A 24,704-nucleotide genomic window follows, 5' to 3' on the forward strand; every position below is an offset into this window, starting at 1 on the left:
AGTGGGCGCTCTATGGGCGTCTAGAATGCAAAAACCCAACACTCTCAAGATAATGTAATTTATGCATTATGATGATATGTTATTGTTTAACCTTATGCATTGCAGAATTCAATCCAGAAGATTCATTCTTAAGGTGCTTATAAATACTGTTAATTTGCAATGTATTGCTGCAGGCTTACAGAGTGAGTCAGGGTGTGGTCCCTTTCCAGGACCTTCTAGAAGCTTTCCCTGCAGCATGCCTGGGTGTGGTTGTGGGCTGGGCCAAGACTCTATAAAAGGGAGTCAGCCCAGCTCCACGTGCTCACTATTCAGAGGTCCTGGTGCAGAGCAGCAGCAACTTCCTGAGCTCGGTGGCCTACCTTGACCTTCCAGGCCTCTGTGCTTCATTCTTCAGTGGTGATTCTTAGTCAGGGCGGTAAGGCGGAGGTTGGGCTGGGCCCCGGACACCGTATTCGATGATGCTCTAATTCTTGGGCCTAATTCCTGATGTTAATAACATTTTGCTCATGCGAGTGTAATTGTGCATTTAAACTTTTCAGGGCATTTGTATGCACGCATTCGAATCGGCAAGACGCGCGATTCCTTCCTTGAGATTAATTCATATTATTCATTGTGCGCTACCATTCCTTGACAGTTTCATGGTAGCTTTCGAATTGGCAACGCGCGCGATTCTTTCATGGTGTGTAATTCTTGATATTCACTGTACGCTACCATTTTCTTGGCAGTTTCATGGTGACATCCGAATCGGCAACATGTGTCACTACTTACGTGCTGCTTTACCCTGGAGGCCGCAGAGCGAGTGGCGTGGATCCTGTTCTTGAATGTTCGGCCTTGGCCCAAGGAGGGGCGACTCTTTCTGGTAGCCACGGTGCTGCAGGCAATGGGTACGCCAAGAGCAGGCCGTGTCCCTCAGAAGTAGCGCCAGAGGGAAAAAAAAACAAAAAGGGGAAAAAACCTCCACAAAGATATGTTTCTAAAACAGGAACAGAAAGGAAGAGATATCAGCAAGAGCAAATAACGGAAAAAGTATTCTGAACTGTCGAGAACCAGCACAAGAATACGAGGAAGCAGGAGCGAGGACACCATCCAAACAGAAAGTGATGCAGCGCAAGGAGAGAAAGAATCACAGCCCTTAAATACCAACAAACAGGAAACGACCAAGAGGAAGTAAAAGGTCACCATCTTAGATAGGGAAAAGTACATAGAACAGAATGGACTAGGAACCATAGAGAATAGGGAACAAGGAATGCTGGGAAGAGAAAGGTAACATGGGAAGGGGGAAAAAACATAAAGGAAGGCACAACCAGATGCCCAAGAAAAGAAGAAGAGAAAAGAGAAGAAAAGAACAGGTGAGTGGGGGGTCAGATATGCCTGAAAACGCGGTGCACAGCAAAAGAACGAGGCCCCAAGCCCAATTTTGGGCCTCTGAAAGCACACAGCAGACTGGGTGCACGCTGCGTCCGGGAAACGCGTGCTGCGGCCCGAGCCGAATGTTTGGCTTGTGCCACGCGCAGCGGCGCAACAACATGCGCGATTCTACCCTTGTGTGAAATTCTTGGTATTCATTGTACGCTACCATTTCTGAGGCATTTTAATGGTGGCATTCGAATCGGCAAGACGCGCGATTCTTTCCTTGAGTGCTTTTCATGTTATTCATTGTGCGCTACCATTTCTTGGCGGTTTCATGGTGGCATTCGAATCAGCAACATGCGCGATTCCTTCTTTGTGTGAGATTCTTGATATTCATTGTACGCTACCATTTCCGAGGCATTTTAATGGTGGTGTTCTAATCGGCAAGACGCGCGATTCTTCCCTTGAGTGCTTTTCATGTTATTCATTGTGCGCTACCATTTCTTGGCATTTTCATGGTGGCCTTCGAATCGGCAATATGCGCGATTCTTTCCCTGTGTGTGATTCTTGTTATTCATTGTACACTACCATTTCCGAGGCATTTTCATGGTGGCATTCGAATCGGCAAGATGCACGATTCTTTCTTTGTGGTTAATTCATGATATTCATTGCGCACTACCAATTCTTGGCAGTGTCACCGTGGTGTTCGAATCGGCAAGACGCATGATTCGTTCCTTGTGTATAAATAATGTAAATTACTCTGCGCTACCATTCTAAGACATTTCCTTGGTAGCATTTTGAGTTGACAAGTTGCGTGATTTATTCCTTGAATCTACATTGTGTGATTTCATGGTGCACAATACTTTATGGTGTTTAGTACACATATAAAAAGCTGCACTGTGCGCAATTTATTTTCCAATGTTTTTGAGAAGACCACAACAAGACCAGAGTTCTAGATGTAATGCTGTGTGTTCCTGATATGTATTCTTAAATGGAGATTCATATGATTGTTTAGAAATTGCTCAGAGTGTTTTCATGATTGTCATGCTAAAGAAAGTACTTGAATCTGAAAGTTCTATTTAACTTTTCTTGTTTCCTCCTCAGGTATTCGGTCATCTAAAGCCTAGTCAGTTTTTAGAACTATTCTAGGGTTGTTCATGTTTCTTCAGATATGACAAAGCTTAGAGTTGTAGCATGGTAATGGTTTCATGAGATGTAATTTTGATGTTGTGTTTTAACCTCTTGCTTCCTACAGGTCTCCTTCCCAGCTGTTCCCTTCCTAATCCCCTTTTCCCCACTTGGACTCTCTTAGACTCTGTGATAAATCTAATCAGAGTATTGGAGCTGTCTTGTGGTGGAAGTGTTGGGAACGTGCACAGACCCCGAGGATCTGGTGACTCTGACAGTCTTCCACCAAATCAGAGGAATTGTGCAGCAAAGGAATACAGGTCCTGGTGTGCAGATGTCCTGCCACAAGAAGACAGTGAACAATCAGGATGGATCCTTGTGAGTCCAGACTTGAGAGTGAGTAATTGTGACATGTGTGTGGAAATACTGGGCAGAAAAAAGAATGGTGCATTTGAGATGTGTATAGGCTTCATTAGGGAGTCACTAGGTAGCTGACAACACTTTGCTAATACATAGATTTACAGCTGGTTACCAACATTACCCTGTCTACTGGCATTCTTTAGGGTGCAACGCAGGTGAAAAATGGATATCTGAGCCTAACTTCAAATCTCGACCCCTTGTTGAGGCCAATAGTCAGGAGCTAAGTGAGGGTTCAGATCACTTTTTTCACTAAGGGCCAGATGTATCACAGACCCAGTTTGCATTTCTTAAATAGCAAATTTTAAGAAATAGCTATTTGAGAAATGCAAAATTGGATGTTAGAAAATAGCGAATCCCTACTAAGATTTCTTAAAATTCGCAATCGCTATTAGGGAATCGCTATTAGGGAATGGGACTCCTTTCATCTGAATGGGCCTGAAAGGCCATAAGTGTGAATGGTTTTGCATTTCCCAATTTGCAAATTCCTGTTAGGAATTTGCAAATTTGTTAATGCAAATCCAAGGGTGCTCGGGACCTAAGGCCCCCTTTGAAGCACCCCCGCAAAGACATTGGGCACATGTAAAGCACACATGTGCCCTAGGGCCATTTGTGCGCTACATGCCACTTTTATAAATGCATTTTTAACACATTTTTAAAATTGCACATGGTTACCTCCAAATTTGAATTTGTGCTAATTGCATTTCCTAAAATGCCCAGTTGGCATTTAGGAAATGCATGATACATGTGCTTTGGAATTTGCAAATAGGAATTCCCTATTTGCGATTTCCTATTTGGGGAATCGCAGTTTGTGAGTCTCGATTCAAAGTCGCAATTTTAGGGAATCGCAAAAAATTGCGATTCCCTAAAATGCACCGCTTTGCCTTTTATACATCATGAAAGGTGATTTTGCATTCGCAAACAGTGGAATTTACAGATTTGCACTGTTTGTGAATGCAAAATCCTTTGATACATCTGGCCCTAAAAGTCGAGGGTAGAGGAAATCACAGCATAGTCCCTTGAATCAACAGAGGCTTCACAAGAAAGAACATGACGTTTGTAGAACAGTGAAGAACAAATTGTCATCAGGTGCCTTTTAACTACTATTGACACCACAGGAAAGGACATCACTGAAGTTAAAAAAAATTGAATGTAAGATTTATAAAATAAACATTAATCAATCAATCAATCAGGAATTTGTAAAGCGCACTACTCACCCGTGAGGGTCTCGAGGCGCTGAGGAGGGGATGGGGCGAAGGAGGGGCTAGGTGCTGCTACTGCTCGAACAGCCAGGTCTTGAGAAGTTTCCTGCAGGTAAGGAGGTCTTTGGTCAGGCACAGGTGGGTGGTAAGAGTGTTCCACGTTTTGTCCGTGAGGTGCAAGAAAGAACTACCACCAGTTGTGGTTCTGAGGACGCATGGGATGGTTGCGAGGGCGAGGTCGGTGGAGCAGAGATGCCGGGTCGGGGTGTAGAAGGAGAGTCATCTGTTGAGGTATTCTGGTCCGGTGTTGTGCAGTGCTTTGTGGGCAAGGGTGAGGAGTTTGAAGGTGATTCTCTTGTTGACTGGGAGCCAGTGCAGGTTTTTCAAGTTGTCTGCGATCTGACAGTGGCGGGGGATGTCCAGGATAAGGCATGCGGAGGCGTTCTGGATGCATTTCAGCCTTTTCTGGAGTTTGGCCGTGGTCCCTGTGTAGAGGGCATTGCCGTAGTCCAGCTTGCTGCTTACGAGGGTTTGGGTGACTGTTCTTCTGGTTTCAGTGGGTATCAATTTGTAGATCTTTCAGACCATGCGGAGGGTGTTGAAGCAGGAGGAGGAGATGGCGTCGACTTGCTGGGTCATGGATAGTGAGGGGTCCAAGATGAACCCAAGCTTGCGTGCGTGGTCGGTGGGAGTCGGAGTGGTTCCGAGAGTGGCAGGCCCCCAGGAGTCATCGCATGCGGAGGGGGTGTAGCCGAAGATGAGGACTTCTGTCTTGGCAGAATTGAGTTTGAGGCAGCTGCTCTTCATCCATTCGGCGATAGCCTTCATTCTTTCGTGGAGGTAGGTCTTGGCGGAGTCCTTGGTGAGGGAGAGAATCAGCTGGGTGTCGGCGTATGAGATGATGTTTAGGTTGTGGGATCGGGCAATGTTAGCGAGCGGGCCATGTAGATGTTGAAGAGGGTCTGGCTGAGGGATGAAACCTGGGGTACGCCGCAGATGATTTCGGTGGCCTCTGAGCGGAATGGGGGGAGGTGGACTCTCTGGGTTCTGCCGGTGAGAAAGGAGGTGACCGAGTCCAGGGCTCTGTCGTGGATTCCAGCATTGCTGAGGCGTGAGCGAAGGGTGTGGTGGCAGACGGTGTTGAACACGGCAGAGAGGTCCAGGAGGAGGAGGGCGCGGTTTCTCCGCTGTCTAGTATGGTTCTGATGTCGTTGGTGGCGGCAATGAGGGCGGTTCCAGTGCAGTAAGGTCTACTTTGGTTATTGCTCATTTGTTGGCTAAATTGTAGCCTTCTCTGACCACAAATCCTAGGCCCAAGCTAACCTTAGCAGACTTAAAGTCAGCTCTTAAGTGCAGCCGCCACTGAAAATGTAGTCTCAAATCTCCACCGGAGTCTAACTTAAAGCAAGTTTTGTAGGAGTGTGAAAAGTTGAACTTTTGATTTCCAATGTTAGTTGCATCTTCCTGAAGAATGTAACAAAATTTGCTTTGTCACATCCACAAGGAAATCACGACTGTTGCTACCATTTATGATACACATATCCTTATAGAAGGTTGAAACTAATGTTCTCCTTAACATACTTAGGGGCAGATTTATAAAACGTGGAGCTGCACCTTCTGCAGCGCCACTTTTCTTGCGCCCCTGAGCACCTGCCTAACGCTACCATATTTGAAATATGGCGCACCATGGCGGTTGTCAGGGGTACTAGCGTCATAATTTTTTATGCTAGTTTGGCAGTCTGCAGGATTATTGTCAAAAATGTTGACGCTAATCCTGCAAAGCACCCAGAGGCCCATTGTACCCAATGGAAACCTCTTTTTACCACCTGCTCAGAGCAGGCGTTAAAAGTACTGCAAAAAATGATGCTAAGAAATCTCTTAGATTTCTTTGCACCATTTTTTCAGCCCCCGAACGCCGAGCATTCTCACCACAGATAGCCTCCAAGGCTAGCGCAACTTCCCTGCATGCAGATATTGCAGACATTGCCCATTGAAGACTCAGTACTGCTGTGTCGAGGATTCCTTTCCGAAAACCAAGACCAGTGTGATGAGGGGCTTCAGTGATAGTGCGGACTTTGCTCAAGTATCAGCCCTAGTGGAGTTAGGGACAAAGGGCCAGATGTATGAATCTGGCCCTTTGCGATTCGGTAATTGCGATTTTTAAGAAATCGCATTTACCGACTCGCAAAGGGCCATGTATCACATTTGCGATTCGGTAATTGCGATTTCTTAAAAATCGCAAATGCAATTACTGAATCGCAAATTGCGATACTGGCCCCATTCGCAGCTATGGGCCTGTTGGCCCATAGCTGCGAATTTTTTGCATTTCCTAAATTGCGATTTCTGAACCAGAAATCGCAATTTGGGAAATGCAAAAGGCCAGGGTGCTTGGGGCCTAAGGCCCCCTCTCCTGCACCCCCACTTTTTTTTTTTTTTGCCATGTAAAGTACACACATGCCAAAAGGGCATGTGTGCTTTACATATTAAATTTAAAAATGCAGTTTTACTGCATTTTTAAATTTTGCACCAGGTTACCACCTGGTTGCAGACAATGGTATTTTGCATGTGCAAAATACCATTCTGCGAAAAATCGCAATTTGCGATTTTTTGCCGAATTGTCTTGCGACCTGGATTTTGCGAATCGCAAATTGCGATTTGCAAAATCCAGGTTGCAACGCAGAAAATCGCAATTATTGCGATTTTCATTTTGTGGTCTGCGAATGCCTTTGATGCATTGCAGACCACAATTTTGCACTCGCAAACGGCCGATTTCGCAGTTTGCGAGTGCAAAATATTTTGATACATCTGGCCCAAAATTCTTTCAACTTACTTTTCAATGCTAGGGGAGAAATGAAGTCCTGTCTTTTGGAACCGAGCAGCCATTATTTCTGCTGTTGCTAACTGCATCTTCTTTTGACAATTTTCTCCATCTGAATCCCTCAAAAATGGGAAAAGCTGCAGTCTTCTGCCCCTCCTCTTACCCCTCAGTACCAAGTAGGGAATTCACTGAGGGGCTAATTGCGAAACAGGGTGTGAGAGCTGCACATATAGAAGAGGGTCCTAATAACAATGTGTTAACTTGTTTCACATCACCGAAGTTGTGGCTGTGAGATACTGTATTGGCCACCCTGATGCGTGAATGTGGTCTGAACCGGGCTTTTGACTTGTAGGCTGCTCAACACGTTGTGGTACAACTGAATGCTCATTCTTGTGGGTGTGAAGAGGCACTGCATCAGTGCTTAATTTGTAAATACAAAGGTGCCGGTGCCCAAAGCCCTCCTCTTAAACATGCGGCTGCTGCAATTAAATGAGGGAACACGGAATACTGAGATGGCGAAATCCTGAAGCCATCTCGAACCTCTTCAATCCTTATAAAACCACTCGCTGCCCCTTCAGCTCACTCTTGCAGCTTTTTACTTTCTCCGTTTGTGACGCTTTTTCGTTTTTCCCTTCATCCGTCTTTCATATGTGTGTCTTTTGCTCGCAGCAAATGCTTGAGGCAAAAGAATGAACCCCGGCCCTCAATAATAAGAGCTGGTGCTCAGCACCGGAAACAACAAACACAAATTAAGCACTGCACTGCATGCTTCAAGCCAGCAGTCACGAGCTACTGTGGTCACATGGTGCATGGAAGGGGCACTCCGGTCATATGCATGTGTGCATCCGTCGAGGTGCCTTTTACAACGGAAGGGGCCTTTGTTGTTGAGGATGGCAGGCGGAATGAGTCCTTCCAACATGATTTTACAGAAGATGCACATACACAGCACATGTTTGGAGGGACACGGAGTAAGTGTGCGAATGAAATAAGCACCTCCCTTTTGTTTGTGCGAGGCTACACCAGAAGGAGGACAGTGACCCCCGATATGTATGCTGCAAGAGCAAATTCAATATGAATAGCCTCGTTTTTACCTTAAGGATCATTCCTTTTCCCAGTTCATGTTTCCACAATGTGCGAAAATACATATCGTACGCAGAAATCTGTAAACATGATGAGATTTTCATAACTGTGCTCTCAATAAGGTAGGAAGGGTCTATTTGCGACAGACGCTCAGTAGTTATAGTTGGAAAAACGTATTTTTGCTGATTAGTGCGGAGTTTTAGACGAATCTGCAAAAAATGTTACAAAAACATAATTTACTTTCGCTGGAGCCTCGAAAGGTTCATGCAGAGGTGAAGTTACAGCCAAGATCCCAAAATGTGATTTACCCATTGTTGCCCCCAATGGGAGTTTTGTCACTATATATATTAAAAACTGCTGGATGAAGTCGTGTAGTTTTCTCTTTGTCCCTTTTCTGACTTGCTGTAAATCCATTCAGCTTTTTTTCTGTAGTTTTATAAAGAACATGGATGGATATCAGTCCTGAAAATCACTCCAAGTTTGTTTAAGTTAAGGGGCTTTAAAAAAATGAAAAAACTAGGGGGGCCTTATTTAGAAGAAACTGGTGCATCATTATCGATGCACCAGTTTTCCTGCGCCGACCTGCACCCCCCTAAATGCCTCCAGGGGAGATCTGTATTTATAGCACAGTTCTCAATGGCGCACTATGGACCATATTTATACTTTTTGACGCACAACTGTGCCAACGCAGTTGTGCGTCAAAAATTTTACTGCCGGCTAACGCCATTCCAACGCACCATGCGGGCGCCATATTTATGGAATGACGTTAGCCGGCGCTGCGGACTGGTGTGCGTAAAAAAAATGACTCACACCAGGCAGCGCCGGCGTATGGGAAAATGGGGGTTGTGCGTCAAAAAATGGGGCAAGTCAGGTTTGAGGCAAAATTCAGGCCTCAAACTGGATTTGCGCCATTTTTTTTGACGCCCAACCTCCATTGACATGACTCCTGTCTTAGCAAAGACAGGAGTCATGCCCCCTTGCCCAATGGCCATGCCCAGGGGACTTAGGTCCCCTGGGCATGGTCATTGGGCATAGTGGCATGTAGGGGGGCCCAAATCAGGCCCCCCTATGCCACAAAAAAAAAAACGGAAGAAAATACTTACCCGCACTTACCTTTCCTTCCCTGGGATGGGTCCCTCCATCCTTGGGTGTCCTCCTGGGGTGGGCAAAGGTGGCAGGGGGTGTCCCTGGGGGCAGGGGAGGGCACCTCTGGGCTCCTTCCGAGCCCACAGGTCCCTTAACGCCTGCCCTGACCCAGGCGTTAAAAAACGGCGCCCATCAGGCTGTGCGCCGTTTTTTAAGGCCCACCCCCTCCTGTGCGTCAAAATGAAGCCAGAGTATAAATAAGGGGCACAGGCATTAAAGTCATTTTTTGGAAGGGAACGCCTACCTTGCATATAATTAACGCAAGGCTGGTTCCCCCTTCCAAAAAATGACGCACATGGTGGAATTTTGACGCCCGCGGGGTCGGACGTCAAAGTATAAATATGGGGCAGGGTTTGCGCCGATTGTGCGTCAAAATTTTTGACGCACATTCGACGCAAACAGAGTATAAATATGCCCCTATGTTCACAGCTGTATCACAAATTCTGACGCAGTTGTGACATTAAACCATAGTATTGCTGGACTAGCGTCAGAATGTTGATACTAGTCTAGCAATGGTGGGGGGGGGGGTGAAGGGCATAGAAAACAGCCCCACATCACTATAATGCCTGCCCTAATAAGGTGCTAAACCGTGACGCTGTGACGGCACAGGATGGCTCAATGAAATCACTGCGCCATTTCTGCGGCCCTTTTTGCGGGCGAACACCTACCTTGCATACATTATGGGGCTCAGTATGATCTTGGCGGGTTACCCCGCCAACAGCGCTCTGACAGTCGACCGCCAGCAAGGCGAAGCCCCCGCTGGCCCTATAATGATTTTCCCGCTGGGCCGCTGAGTCACCCATTCTGCCAACCTTTCCCTGGCGGTGTAAACCGCCAGGAAAAGGCTGGCAGAATGGGACTCATAATCCTCAGGGCAGCACTGCATGCAGCGCTGCCCTGTTGGATCTGAAACACCTGGTGGCGGCAGCCTGGCGGTGACGGCGTTTCCACTGTGGTGTTTCTGCCACGGTCATAATAGGGCGGGTGGACTGCCACTACCGCGGTGGTCCCCCCACCACTGTGAGTCTGGCGGTCCATGGACTGCCAGATTCATAATAAGGGCCTATATCTGGCGCAGGTATAATGTGGCGCAACGCTTTACAAACTGGCGCAATGCTACCATTACGTCAGTTTGTAAATGCAGTGCTGTGTGGGAGATTGTTTGCACTGCTGTACCGTAAAAGAAATAGTGCAACGGTGGCACAAGGGGCTTGTAAATGAACCCCTCGGAGTCTGAGCGGCCACTTGAAGCATATGATTGTCATGTATTGGAATTAGGTCCACAAATTTGGTGCTATTGAGGGTATGGTGAGCCACACCTACCCTAGGGATGCAAAAAGCATGAAAATATATTAATTGGCACACGGGTAGTGGTGAGTGCAGAGTTAGTGGGGCTCCCAGACTGATGTTTTTCAGTGGATCAGAAAGAAATCAGGTGGCCTCACTGGAAGATTGATGGGGATGGAAAGCCTGAAGCTGATTGCATATAGAAAGTACTAAAAGTTGCCCATTCCTTGATGCTTTGAGATCACTGAAGTTCTGTACAGGTGAATTTGAGTGAGGGTGGACTCTGCTGCAATGACACCTAAGAAGACTAAAAGCAAGAATGCTAATGAAAAGAAATCCCTTTTGCTACATGCTGAGCAACACCATCCCAAATGATTCAGCCTGACAGCCAACTTTAGGACTCTTGTGACATTGCCCTGACTCCAGGAGATATGAAAGTAATTGACTCCGGCTCCAGAAGCGGTGCAAGTTATTGAAAGATATGAAAACTACTGAAGCAAGTATTGATAGCAAAGTCACTAAAATTGTGGGCAACCTGGAAAAACTTAAAGGGAGATTAGAACAACACAAGGTATGTCTTGATGGGCCACAGCATCACCTGGCAAAAATATAGCGCATCATTGTTAGAAATGGGGTTTCTAGTTGGTAGTCGGTATGCACCCTGTCCAAGTAGGGACCCTCACTCTAGTCAGGATAAGGGAGATAACCGCTCAGAAGAACCCTGCTCACCCCCTTGGTAGCTTGGTACGTGCAGTCAGGCTTATCTCAGAAGCAATGTGTAAAGCATTTGCACATAACACACAGTAATACAGTGAAAACACTACAAAAGGACACCACACCAGTTTTAGAAAAATAGCCAATATTTATCTGTGTAAAACAGGACCAAAGCAATAAACATCCAACATACAGTGTTAAAGATATGAATTTTGCAAGATTTACTCAAAATACAGTTCCTTGAAGTCGATAGCGCAACCTGGGGCTATCACGGCGTCGTGGTCAAAACCAACAGTTCAGGACAGCCGCGGCATTATGTGCCAGCTACAGTGTCAGGAAGGCCTGCAAAACGGTACTTTTGGAATTACGGGCGTCGTGATCCTTGCGGTGAGCTCCGGAGAGCGGCGTCGCAATATTGGTTCCGGAGTAGTTGCGGGAGTCATCAGGCCCTTGAAGTCACATGCTTGCGGATCGAACTCTGGGCTGATGAGTGGATGGCGTCAGGGCTGTGGTGCGAAGCGGGACAATGCGACATGCGGTGCCCACAGGTAACAGTGCAGGCAGCAGCTCGGTGACGGCATCCAGGGCATCAGTGAGACCAGGGCTGCGGTGTGAAGTGGGGCGGTGCGACGTGCGGTGTCACCAGGTCATGGTGCAGGCAGTGTCGTCGTCGCTGCTGAAGTGCTGTCGTCGGTAGGCCCAAGCCAGTGGTGCAGGCCGGGACAGTGCTTCGTGACCCTCACGAACGGTGTCGAGAGGCCATGGTGTGGGCAGGATGCCTGGTGGCGACACTGGAGTCAATGATGCTGGTGTCGGTGGACCGGGGCTGCGGTGTGGGACGAGATGGTGCTTTGTGTATCTCACAAGCAGTGTCCACAGGCCACGTTGCAGGCAACAGCACCGGTATCAGCAGGATCGGTGGTGGCGGGGATGCCCTGGCTGAGGTGTAAGCAGGCAATGTCAGAGTGCGGGGCCCACAGGTCGCAGTGCAAGCAGCGGCTTGGTGAAGTCGTCCAATGACGGCGTCGGTGAGACCGGGGTCGTGGTGCGAAGCGGGGCAATGCGACTCCGTGCAGTGTTGGCAGGTCACTGTGCAGGCTAGTGGCGTCGTTAGCGGTGTCGAAGTGGTTTCTCCTCTGGAGCAGCACAAAACATACAGTTCCCAGTGCTGCAGGTCGAGGAAATTGAAGTCTTTGGTGTCCCTGAGACTTCCAACAGGAGGCAAACTTTACTCCAAGCCCTTGGAGAACTTTCTCAAACAGGACACACAGCAAAGTTCACCATTTGCACTCTTTTAGGGCAGAAGCAGCAACTGCAGGCCAGTCCAGCAAAGCAACACAGCAAAGGGACAGTACTCCTCCTCCAGCTCTTCAGCTCTTCTCTTTGGCAGAGGTTCCTTTTGATTCCAGAAAGATTCAAAAAGTCTGGGGTTTGGGGTCTTCTTCTTATACCCTGTTCTGCCTTTGAAGTTGGCAAACTTCAAATCAAAGTCTCAAGTGTTTGCAAGATCCTTCCTTGTCCAGGCCAGGCCCCAGACACACACCAGAGGGTCAGAGATTGGACTGTGTGAGGGCAGGCACAGTCCTTTCAGGTGTGAATGACCACTCCTCTCTCCCCTCTGGCTCAGATGGCCCATCAGGATATGCAGGCTACACCCCCGCCCCCTTTTGTGTCACTGTCTAGAGAGGTGCAAAACAGCCCAACTGTCAAACTGACCCAGACTGACAATCCACAAACAGGCAGAGTCACAGAATGGTTTAAGCAAGAAAATGCCTACTTTCTAAAAGTGGCATTTTCAAACAGACAATTTAAAACCCAACTTCACTAAAAGATGTATTTTTAAATTTTGAGTTCAGAGACCCTAAACTCCACATGTTTATCTGCTCAAAGGGGATCTGGGCTTTAAGGGTATTTAAAAGCAGCCCCCATGTTAACCTATGAGAAAGATAGGCCTTGCACTTTGAAAACCAAATTTGGCAGTATTTCACTGTTAGGACATATAAAACACACTAATATATGTCCTACCTTAAACATATACTGCACCCTGCCCCTGGGGCTACTTAGGGCCTACCTTAGAGCCTTAGAGGTGCCTGACATGTAGTAAATTGGAAGGTTTAGGCCTGGCAAGTGGGTACACTTGCCAAGTCGAATTGACAGTTTAAAATTGCACACACAGACAGGAGGTGTGAGCCATGTTTACAGGGCTACTAATGTGGGTGGCACAACGAGTGCTTCAGGCCCACTGGTAGCATTTGATTTATAGGCTTTGGGCACTTTTAGTACACTTTACTAGTGACTTACCCGTAAATCATATATGCCAATCATGGATAAACCAATCAACAGTACAATTTACACAGAGAGCATATGCACTTTAGCACTGTTTTAGCAGCAGTAAAGTGCCCAGAGTCCTAAAGCCAGCAAAAACTGGTCAGAAAAATTAGGAGGAGGAGTCAAAAAGACTGGGGATGACCCTGCAAAAAGGGCCAGGTGCAACAATCATCAAGGAAAAAGTGTAAGAAATCAGGAGTCATGATGGGTGTACTACCGTTATATAGCATAAAAGACATCATGATACACTTACCGTAATGTTTTTACTACACCATAACCTTTACATTGGAGGATGTTTAATCATGATTAAGTGTAAGGTAAGGGATTTTTAGAGTTAGGAACAGTTTTATAGGTGTTTTCATGGGATTTTGTGGGTTTCAGGGAAGAACTTTTTTTGGGGGGTATTAATGGATTGTTTGGTTGGGGAATGGTTGCGTTTAAAGGTAGAAGGTAATAATATTGGGGGGTTAAAAGAACAAGATGAGTGACTTGGGATGTTTATCCCCCAAAATGGAAAGTAAAGAATGAGGGGGTGAGCAGAGATTAGTGGTATTGATGGGTTTTATGGCTTAGGAACGGGATGTGTCTGGAGACTAAATGTAGAAGGAGGCACGGGTGGGTTACCCCCTTAAATGAATAGGTTGGGGACTGGGGGGTTTTCACCAGCAAAATAAACTAAGGGGTTATGTTTTGGGGGGCTGGGGGGGGTTAGGTTAGAGGAATTGGGTAGTGTGTTTATCTTAATTTTAGGTACTTGATAGTCAAGAGGTGAGTATTTTGTTTAATGGGTTATTTATTTTAGTTTTTACAATATTTTGACTAATGATGTACATTAACATTTTGGAGCAGGATGCCGGACTGATAGGGGCCCTGCATGGCAGTACTTTAAATCTGGGTAATTTCGTATGGAGTGTTTATTTGTGGTATGGGGTTATTAATCTTGCAGGTTCAGGATGGGTATTTATTTGTAAGTTGGCGTTTGGGTTTTTAAAAAAAATATTTTACTAATTTTTCACATTACCTTGGGATGCTAAGGTGATGAGGGTGCTGGGTGGGGATTCGTCTATTTGAGTGATTTGTCAAGGAGTGGGAGAATTTATTGGTGGAATGGAGCAATTTATTTTTGGGGTTCAGGTTTTTAATTAACTACTTATATATGCTTTGTTTTTCTATAATTTATTATAGTTCAGTTCTAAATTAAACAAAACACACCTTTTTTATGTTCATTTATTACACTTCTAATAGCACATATTGGGGGTCATTACGACCTTGGCGGGCAGCTACCGCCGCCCGCCAAGCGGTAACCGCTGTGCGGCCGCACTCCCGCGGACCCCATTACGACATCCCCGCTGGGCCGGCAGGCGCAAACCTAGTTTGCGCCCGCCGGCCCAGCGGGGATGAGGCCGCAACATAGGAGCCGGCTACTATGTTGGAGCCGGCGGTGTTGCGGCTGTGCGACTGGTGCAGTAGCACCCGTCGCGCTTTTCACTGTCTGCTATGGAGACAGTGAAAAGCTGGCCGCGGCCCTGTTAGGGGCCCCTGCACTGCCCATGCCAGTGGCATGGGCAGTGCAGGGGCCCCCAGGGGCCCCAGGACACCCCTTACCGTCAGCCTCTTCCTGGCGGTGCAAACCGCCAGAAACAGGCTGGCGGTAGGGGTGTCATAATCCCCAGGGCAGCGCTGCCCTGGCGGATTATCACCGCCGGGGCTAAAACGGCGGGAAACCGCCGGCCCCGGCGGTGCGACCGCGGCGCAACCGCTGCGGTCGTAATAAGGGTCTCCGTACCGCCAGCCTGTTGGCGGTACGGACGCTACATTACCCCTGGCGGTCTCCGACCACCAGGGTCGTAATGACCCCCATTATTTAAAACCTTTAATTATAAAAATATTCATTTTATTCAGAAACTTTTATTTACATTTTTTTAGTTTTTTTCTACTCTTTCCCGTTGTTTTGGCATTGATACAATAAAAATGATTTAATCATAAAAGATATTATATTACATTGCATGGCCCACACACTTCATTTGACTAATTCACGAAGGACTTAGGATGCTCATGGAGTAATGAGCAGCGCTGCATACATCACGAACCACTTCAACTGAACACGGGAAACTGCTTGCAGTCTGTTCCTGAGTGAAGTGGGAAACTGACCCATGCGGAAAAAGAACACATTCTCTGCAAGTATTTTCCCTCCCCCTGCAGAGTGGGAGAAAAAAGCTAACCCCTTCGCTTGAAGTACTGTGATAAAAGCAATGCTCTGAGGGGCACAACCATCCCATTACAAACATAAAATGGGCTCTTACTTTTTCTTAAATACCTCCATAGATTGAAGATATGAGTGCAGACTATGCTGTTACATCTATAAGCACCAGTGGTACTATATTCTTCTGCTGTGTAATATCAGATGCCGCCCACCACCATGATGACCATTGCAGAATTTAGTGAGAGCCCCAGCCACTTTATTTTTTTTAACAGATATTCATAGTTCTTGAACACAAAAGCACCCCCACCCCTAACCCGCCTCCCCTCGAAAGGTGGGGCCTTCTTGCGCCCCTGATATTTAGCATCAGTCTGTGGTTATACACCCTGTGCAAACAGCAACAAATCAGTGCGGTACCACAGTACATTACTAAATCTTCCTCTGATGCAGGAGCATAAAGCCATGGCCTGTTATACTGCAAACATGATTCTGGTTCAAAGTCTGGCCAAATGAAATAATTACTTAATAATGCACTGTGTGACATATATTAACATTCATAATGTGTATACGTAACCTGACAAATATTTAAGAGGACACCGTTATATTTTGAGGTGATTTAAATTAATGCTGATATTACTACTTATGAAGCAACGATAAAGTATGTTAAACCATATATAAATAAATACATGGTATGTAAAGGACTAGAGAGTGTTTTTCCTTTTCCACATATGTTAAAATACTTAAATTTTGCTACAATTCATGTTGCATAAATCCCTTCCCAAACTCCGAAAATAATGCGGAATAAGCTATACATGAAAAGTTAGACTTTCTTTCGTGCACAAAGTTACTGGCCATAAAAAACATAGAAAAATGGCAAACATTTGCCATCGTGCCAAGAAGCATTTATCAAAATATCAAATTAAGAGTAAAATCTGCATATATTTTCCAGCAGGCTGAGTTCGGTTAGAGTGGCGATGATATCTCTATTTGGTGAAAATGTTTGGCACTGTTTAGTAAAACTTTTCTTAGGCAATCTCCAATGTAAACTGGGAATCTTTGTAACCTTTGCAAAGGGTGAAAGTTGGAAGCTTTCCGAAACATCACAGACAGATTTTTTTTCTTCACATCCCTACTCTGAGTTTGTTGGAGAATCACACAGAGCATGTGCCCAATTCTCTCCCTTGGATCCATTGTAATTGAGCAAGTCATTGAGCAAGTCATTGAGCACTAAAAATGTGTTTAAGGCAGCTCATGGCACACTGTCACTGCTCACAGTCTCCAGGATACACTGAGGGATGCTTCCCAACATGTGAAAACCGCCCAGTTTACCTTTGTGGGGGCAGGGAAAGACTCCCTCATAGAAGGTAACCCCCACGAAGACCACTCAAGTTACCTTTGTGGGACGAGGAAAGGGTCTCTCGTAAACGTAACCTCACCAGAAATGTTGGCAGATCAACCACTCCAATGTGGGCCGATGATTTCCGTCAGACTTGCCTCTGCACCCTGGTGGATATAGACCTGATGGGGTGTTAGAGGGGCTTCCATAGCCATCACCTCACTTAAAATAAGGCAGACGTTTGCAGAATCCACACAGCTATCCTGCTACCATCCTTGTTTGAACGTGTTTAAAGTTGTCCAAGTCTGTGGCAGGGCAGTGGAGTAGTGGGAAATAGGGCGCACTTTGGCAGCCAATGGTGAGAAGATGCATGGAGCAATGCATGGAACGTTCCAATTATTAAACCACGTGTTTGTAGATACAGTGATTGTCGGGGTATTTGCGAATAGGGGCCGCAGATCACGCTTAGTCACATACATGGAGTAAGGTTGATGGCTTCCCGTAGTCCAGAAACTAATCAGTATTGGAATGTAAGTTCTGACACTGAGGTTTAGTTAGTGGCTTTAATTGGACTTGGCCGAAGATGGCCTCTGAATGAGCAAGCTGTATATGGGGCCCATTCTATTCTGTTTTTCCCACATCCCATATTTCTCCTTTTCGCCCTCGACGCTTCCCGTAATACCCTGGGCTACGGCATGCTGGCTTCTGCTGCCACAGATGTCTATATTGTGACAATACGTCTTGTTCATATGCTGACATATTGTGTCTGTGGGAGGGATGAGTCTTTGGAAGAAGGAGGGATTATTTCCTGTTTATTCGCCTCCACCTGGCTATCCAGTGACTGCTGAGTGAGCCTGGGTGAACGCAGAGCACTCTCTGCTGCAAGTGTTTCATTTCTGCAGCTGGTGGCAGGTGGAGACACCGCACTCCCTGATGGAGACGAGGTCAGACAGAGACAAAGCCAGAAAACGGAGAGGAGAAAGAGAGAAAAGAGTTGAGACGGAAGTAGAAAACAATAGCAAGAAGTTAGAGCAGAATTTAAAAATAGAACTTGAAATACTGAGAGAAAAGTTCAGATATCGTGGGTGAGGGAAGCAAAAGCCTTAGGCTCAGATTTAAGAGGGCCTAGCGCCATTCCGACGCCACATTAGCATTATGTTTTATACACTAATGTGGCGTTGGAAGGCCAACAAATCTGCACCAAATTTACATTGCACCACTTTGTAAACCTTGCGCCACTTATGGCTGAGCCAGGAATAACGTATGCATTAGGGGGCCTTCCGGCACAGATGGGGCCAAAAAAATGCCGCAAAGAAATCTAGGAGATTTCTTTGTGCCATTTTTTACATCTGCTGATAGAAGGCGTTAAAGGGAGGCTCCCATTGTTGTCAATGATCCTCTGGGTGCTTTGCAGGATTAGCTTTAATATTGTTTGAATCTAATCCTGCGAAGCGCCAGACTAGCGTCAAAAATAATGACACTACTCTCCTAACTACCGCCATGGTGTGTCGTATTTTAAATATGGTGCACACATGATGGTGTTAGGAGAGTGTTAAGGGGCGCAAGAAAAGTGGCATTGCACTAGGTGCATCGCCACTTTTCATCAATCTGCCCCTTGGTGTTTTACAACCCGAGCATTCACCAAGGTCAGCTCCTAAGAAAAACTTAAGTGTTATCATTTTCTTTTAATTGCTGACTTTCAAAGCAGTCCATAGTCCTTGACAAGCCACTGCCATGTAATCATAATTATTTATATTCTTTCACACAATTCCCATAACAGCATCAGATAAAATAAACACAATTAATTTTAGCCTCGTGACCCCAAACATACTTCTCCGAGCAATATACCTCAACTGTGGAGACATAAGATTGTGCTACCTCAGTAATTTGTCCCACACAGGGCTGCCTTTAGAGCAGTGCACTGGGCGGTATGCAGGGGGGCTCGCTGTTTTAGCAATAACTTAGTATTTCAAAGTTTTCAGGCAGCAATACAAATGTCATGATAACTCTAGTGATTAATGTTCCTGATAGAGAAAGATGGAGTATTATTTAGGGGCAGTGTTGACTTGCCATAAAGTAGCGCAGAGGTTTAATATGCCTGCTGCAAAGAACGAATCTGCATTTTATGTGGATAGTTGAGAGAATTAGTGAAGGCAGTCTTTACCAGTGCTTTAAAACAAATTAAATGTTAGGTGAGAGAGGGGCTATGGAGAGAGAAGGGGCACTTTTGCCGAGTGGTAGTGAGGGAATCCGAGGTGAAGGTCTTAGGGGGAAGGCACCAAGAAAAACTGCTGCACTGGGCTCCACCATCGCTAAAGCCGGCCCTGGACCCACACACTGGTTAGTTACAGGTCTTTCATACGGATGTGCCTCAACATTCCTGTTTGTCTTGTCCAGTAGTTAGGGGTAGATTCTGCTGTTAATGCAGCATGTGCAGTGCCACAGAGCCACATGTGGGTCCCATTTGCACCTCGCTGTGGCAGTCTTCCACCAATAAGTGGGGACAATCACTCCATTTCTGTCACGGTCCAAAAGTACTCATTTTCCTGGCCTGCTTCTTTAATACTGGATCGCAAATGCCAGTCAGCGGTCCTGCTCTTCCATTACTTGTGACTCAAGTTCCAGGGGTAGCGAATGTGACATCAAGCACCTTTGGCACCTGATGACATCAGACGGTTGCTCGCTTGTCTGACCCTTAGCTCCTTGTTTTCACAAGGTGGATGCCAGCCACCCAGCCAAGTAGTTGTGCTGCACTGTAATATGCTGAACTCGTCACGTTTATATGTGTAGCACAATGATGCATTCAGCAGCGCATGCACGTTGTCTGCTTTGCTTCTGAGAAGCAACCAGCAGGTGACAGTGAGGGGCTTTTTGATTTTAAATTTGAGCTGGGGCCAAAGCAAAGGCCGAAGTTAAGTAGCGATCAGGCCTCCTTTTGTTCTTGCTGGAGCTATCTGGATCCTCACACTTTGGAGGGGAAACAAATGCACACACCTTGTTGTTACTTGACATGTACTTAAGAGATACAGGATTTTGCCTTTGGTCAGTCCCTGGCTATAAGAGATATGCATGTACAGTAAGAATATGCTGGTCTGTTACTGTATTTACACAAATAGCAATTTAAATATCACTATTTCGTTTTATTTATTTTATAACACCACTTATCCCAATGCATGATGTCAGAGCAATTTACATCACATGTACACAATAAATCATATAAGTGTAAATCTATGTACAGGATATGTTACATAGGGTAGTGAGGTTTACAAGGTGTAGGACTCCTTCATATGACTATATTTGACGGATAACAATTTATGAACTGCAAGTGACAAGAGGATCTTTGTGTTAAAAGCTGTATCCCACTTACCTTTCTGCATAAAATCAAATTCTGTCATGATGTGCTCTGCAGGAGACATGTTAATCCTCTATGCTATTTTGATTCAAAACTTGGACTAGACACAATATACATCTCTCCAGCAAATGTGTTAACCACCAGAGTTATCTTACCATAATTATTATTCCCTGAGATTTACAGGGCATACAAAGATCTCCGCAGCACGTGCCTTAACCCCATAAAACTTTTTAAAATGCATTCTTTGTAAACAATAAAAAAAAACATATTTGTTGCCAAGTTTCTCCTTGTGTCAATTATTTTTTAACTCAATGTTATATCACGCACCATGATGTCACTTGTATACTGTCTAACTTGGTTAGTCCCCCCACTTCTTTTTAAGTCAAGCATGCAAGCGCTTTGACCTGTTGTAAACTATCTGTGGGCTTTTAACCCCTTCGCTGCCAAGACTTTTCCCCCTCAGGAGCCAGGCCTTTGTTTTTTGACTAGTTGGGGCAGTTCGCGCTTAGGCCCTCATAACATTTTGTCCATTTAAGCTATCCATGCCAACTTTGCGTCCTTTTTTTGCAACGTCCAACGATTTCTGAAGGTACCCAGAGTTTGTGGGTGAAATTAGCCAAAATACAGCTAAAATTTTTTTTTTTCAAAACAATGGGAAAAAAGGGCTGCAGAAGAAAGCTTGTGTTTTTTCCTGAAAATGGCATCAACAAAGGGTTTGTGGTGATAAAATCACCATCTTCCAAGCTTTCCGGAACGTGCAGACTTGAATCAGAAAACCACATTTTTCAACACAATTTTGGCATTTAACTGGGACATACCCCATTTTTACTGTGTTTTGTGCTTTTAGCCTCCTTCCAGTTAGTGACAGAAATGGGTGTGAAACCACTGCTGGATCCCAGACAGCTAAACATTTCTGAAAAGTAGACAAAATTCTAAATTCAGCAAGGAGCCATTTGTGTAGATCCTTCAAAGTTTTCTTAAAGAAAGAAACAGCTAACATAACAAAATATTGAAATTGAGGTGAAAAAAGAGCCATTTCTGTCCAAATTTTCTTCTATAACTTTTTCGAGCTATGGCAGATTTTAAAAAGCAATATACAGTCAAGTCTACTGGACACTTTTGGTTGTGAGGATATATAGGGCTTGTAAGTTCATCGAGAACCCTAGGTACCTAGAGCCAATAAAGGAGCTGCACCTTGCAATGGGTTTTCAGTGTATACCGGGTATTTAGCAATTCATTTGGTGAAATATCAACAGTATAAAATAAATATCAAGGAAACCTTTGTATTTCCAAAATGGGCACAAGATAAGGTGTTGAGAAGCAGTGATTATTTGCACATCTCTGAATTCCGGAGTCCTAATACTAGCATGTGATTTACAGGGCATTTCTCAAATAGTTGTCTTTTTTAAACACTGTCTTACGTCTGTAAAGAAAAAATGTACAGCAAGACAAGGGGTAATAACACTTGTGCTTCTACTCTGTGTTCCCCCAAATGCCTGCGACAGGAAACGCAACATTGACACATCACGTTTTTACATTGAAATCTGACGTGTTTTTTATGAAGTGCCTAGCTGTGGATTTTGGCTTCTAGCTCAGCAGGCACCTAGGGAAACAAACCTATGCATTTTTCAAAAGTTGACACTTAGGGGAATGCATGATGTGGTGACTTGTGGGGCTCTCACCAGGTTCTGTTACCTGGAATCCTTTGAAAACCTCATAAATTGGGAGAAGAAACACTTTTTCCTCACATTTCATTGACAGAAAGTTCTGGAATCTGAGAGGAGCCACAAATTTCCTTCTACCCAGCATTCCCTCAAGCTCCCAATAAAACTGGTACCTCACTTGCTTGGGTAGGCCTAGTGCCGGCGACAGAAAAAGCCCCAAAACACAACATGGACACATCACATTTTCTCCAAGAATACTGACCTGTTGTTTGCAAAGTGCCTAGCTGTGGATTTTGGCCTCTAGTTCATCTGGCACCTAGGAAAACCTAGCAAACCTGTGCATTTTTGAAAACTAAACACCTAGGGGAATCCAGGATGGTTCTGTTACCCAGAATCCTTAGCAAATGTCCAAATTTGGCAAAAAAACCCACTTTTTCCTCACATTTCTGTGCTGCAAAGTTCTGGAATCTGAGGGGAACCACAAACTTCCTTCCACCCAGCATTCTCCCAGGTCTCCTGATAAAAATGGTACCTCACTTGTGTGGGTTGGCCTAGTGCCCGCGACAGGAAATGCCCCAAAACATTACATGGACACATCAAAATCATCAAATAAAAAACTACCTGTTTTTGTGTGTGGGGGGGGGGTGCACCTGTTTTTTTTGTCCTGGCTCAGCAGCCATCTAGGGAAACCTACCAAACCCAGACATTTCTGAAACCTAGACACTGGAGGGAGTCCAGGCAGGTGTGACTTGCGTGGATCCCCCAGTGTTTTCTTACCCAGAATCCTTAGCAAACCTCACATTTAGCCAAAAAATCTAATTTTCCCACATTCCTGTGTGGGATCATCGCACCAGGACAAATTTCCTACCACCCAACGTTCCCCTCAGTCTCCCGATAAAAATGATACCTCCCTTGTGTAGGTGGGCCAAGTGCCTGTGACAGGGAAGAGCCAAAAACATGTCGAAATTGAGAAGGGAAACAAAGCGGGTACAAAAGGGCAGTTTGAAAAAAAGTTATCAGGCTGAAAAGTGGGGCAGAATTTTTATCGGTATAGATGCGACAATGCTTGGTGGTAGGGATTTTGTGGATTCCTGCAGATTGTGGAAGGTTCTATCACAAAAATGTGGGGAAAATTTGTGATTTCAAGCAAAGTTGGAGGTTTGCAGGGCATTGTGGGTAGGAAAATGGTGCGGGTGCATGTGAAGCACACCACCCTCAACTCACCCAAATGTTTAGTTTTCAGATGTGTCTAGGTCTCGTAGATTTTTTTACATGGCAGCGTCTCAGAGTCCAAAAAGTGCAGCCCTCACCATTCCAAGTGGGACGATTTTAAGAGTTAGACAAGCTCTCATGGCCCAAATGTAAAACCAAAACCCAAAACAATCTAATGTTCTCTTGGTTGCCATTGGGATAAGATCTTTTAGTGTGTGGGGGGAGAACTAAAAGACCGTTACCCCTTTCAGTTGGGATGGGGGCATAACCTTGCCCCTACTGGTTGGTAGCCACCACTCCACTATTTTTTTTATTTTTTATTCCCTGGCATCTATTAGGCTTTCTTCTCCCCGGGGAGTGGATGGGGGGTAATTGCCCCATCTGCCCACCAGTGAGCAGAACAACTTTGCCCCCATTTATTTGGGGTGGAGGTATGGCCATAACTTCACCCTCTTTTTTGGAAAAAAATCTCCCCTGGTCTCTGGTGGACTTTCTGCCCCCCTTGGGGAAGATGGGTCTTACAAAAATAGGCCGATGAAATGGCCAACAGTAATGTGCCCCCATGGGGAGCGACCCTTGGCCAAGGGGCTGCCCCACCACACAAAACACACACACATGCACACAAATCCCTGGTGCCTAAGTGGTTTCGGCCTAATAGAAATAGGCCAATCTGCCCCCAAGGGGGGCAGAAATGGCCTAAAATAAATGTGCCCCACCCAGGGGAGCGACCCTTTCCTAAGGGGTAACTTCCCATCTGTAAAAAATAAAAAATAAAAAAAATCCCTGGTGCCTAGTATTTCCTGCCCCCCTTGGAGGCAGATCTGCCTAATTAAAATGGGTGGATCTGTTCCCAAGTGGGGCAGAAGTGGCCTAAATTAAATTTGCTCACCAGGGAAGGGACCCTTACATAAGGGGTCACTCCCCTTGCGTGAAACTAATGTAAATAAAAAATCCCTGGTGTCTAGTGGTTTCTGGCCCCCTTGGGGAAAGATTGGCCTAATAAAAATAGGCCGATCCACCCCAAGTGGGGCAGATATGGCCTAAAAAGAATTTACCCCCAGGGGAGTGACCCTTGGCTAAGGGGTCGCTCCCCACCTCTAAAGTTTTTTTAAAAAAAAATATCCCTGGTGCCTACTGGCTTCTGCCCCCTAATTAAAATAGGCCGAACTCCCCCCAGGGTGGGCAGAAAAGGCCTCATAAATAATTGCTAACCAGGGGAGCGACCCCTGCTCAAGGGGTCGCTCCCCTTCATTGTTCATGTAAAAAAAAAAAAACACTCCCTGGTGTCTAGTGGTTTCTGCCCCCCTAATTACAATAGACCGATCTGCCACGGGGGGGGGAGGGGGCAGAAAAGGCCTTAGAAAAAATGCTCCCAAGGGGAATGACCCTTGTTCAAGGGGTCGTTCCCCTTTATTGTTTACATACACCAAAACAAACTCCCTGGTGTCTATCTTCATGATCGGGCTGCAG

This window comes from Pleurodeles waltl, chromosome 6 (genome assembly GCF_031143425.1).
Source record: "Pleurodeles waltl isolate 20211129_DDA chromosome 6, aPleWal1.hap1.20221129, whole genome shotgun sequence".
Taxonomy (NCBI): Eukaryota; Metazoa; Chordata; class Amphibia; order Caudata; family Salamandridae; genus Pleurodeles; species Pleurodeles waltl.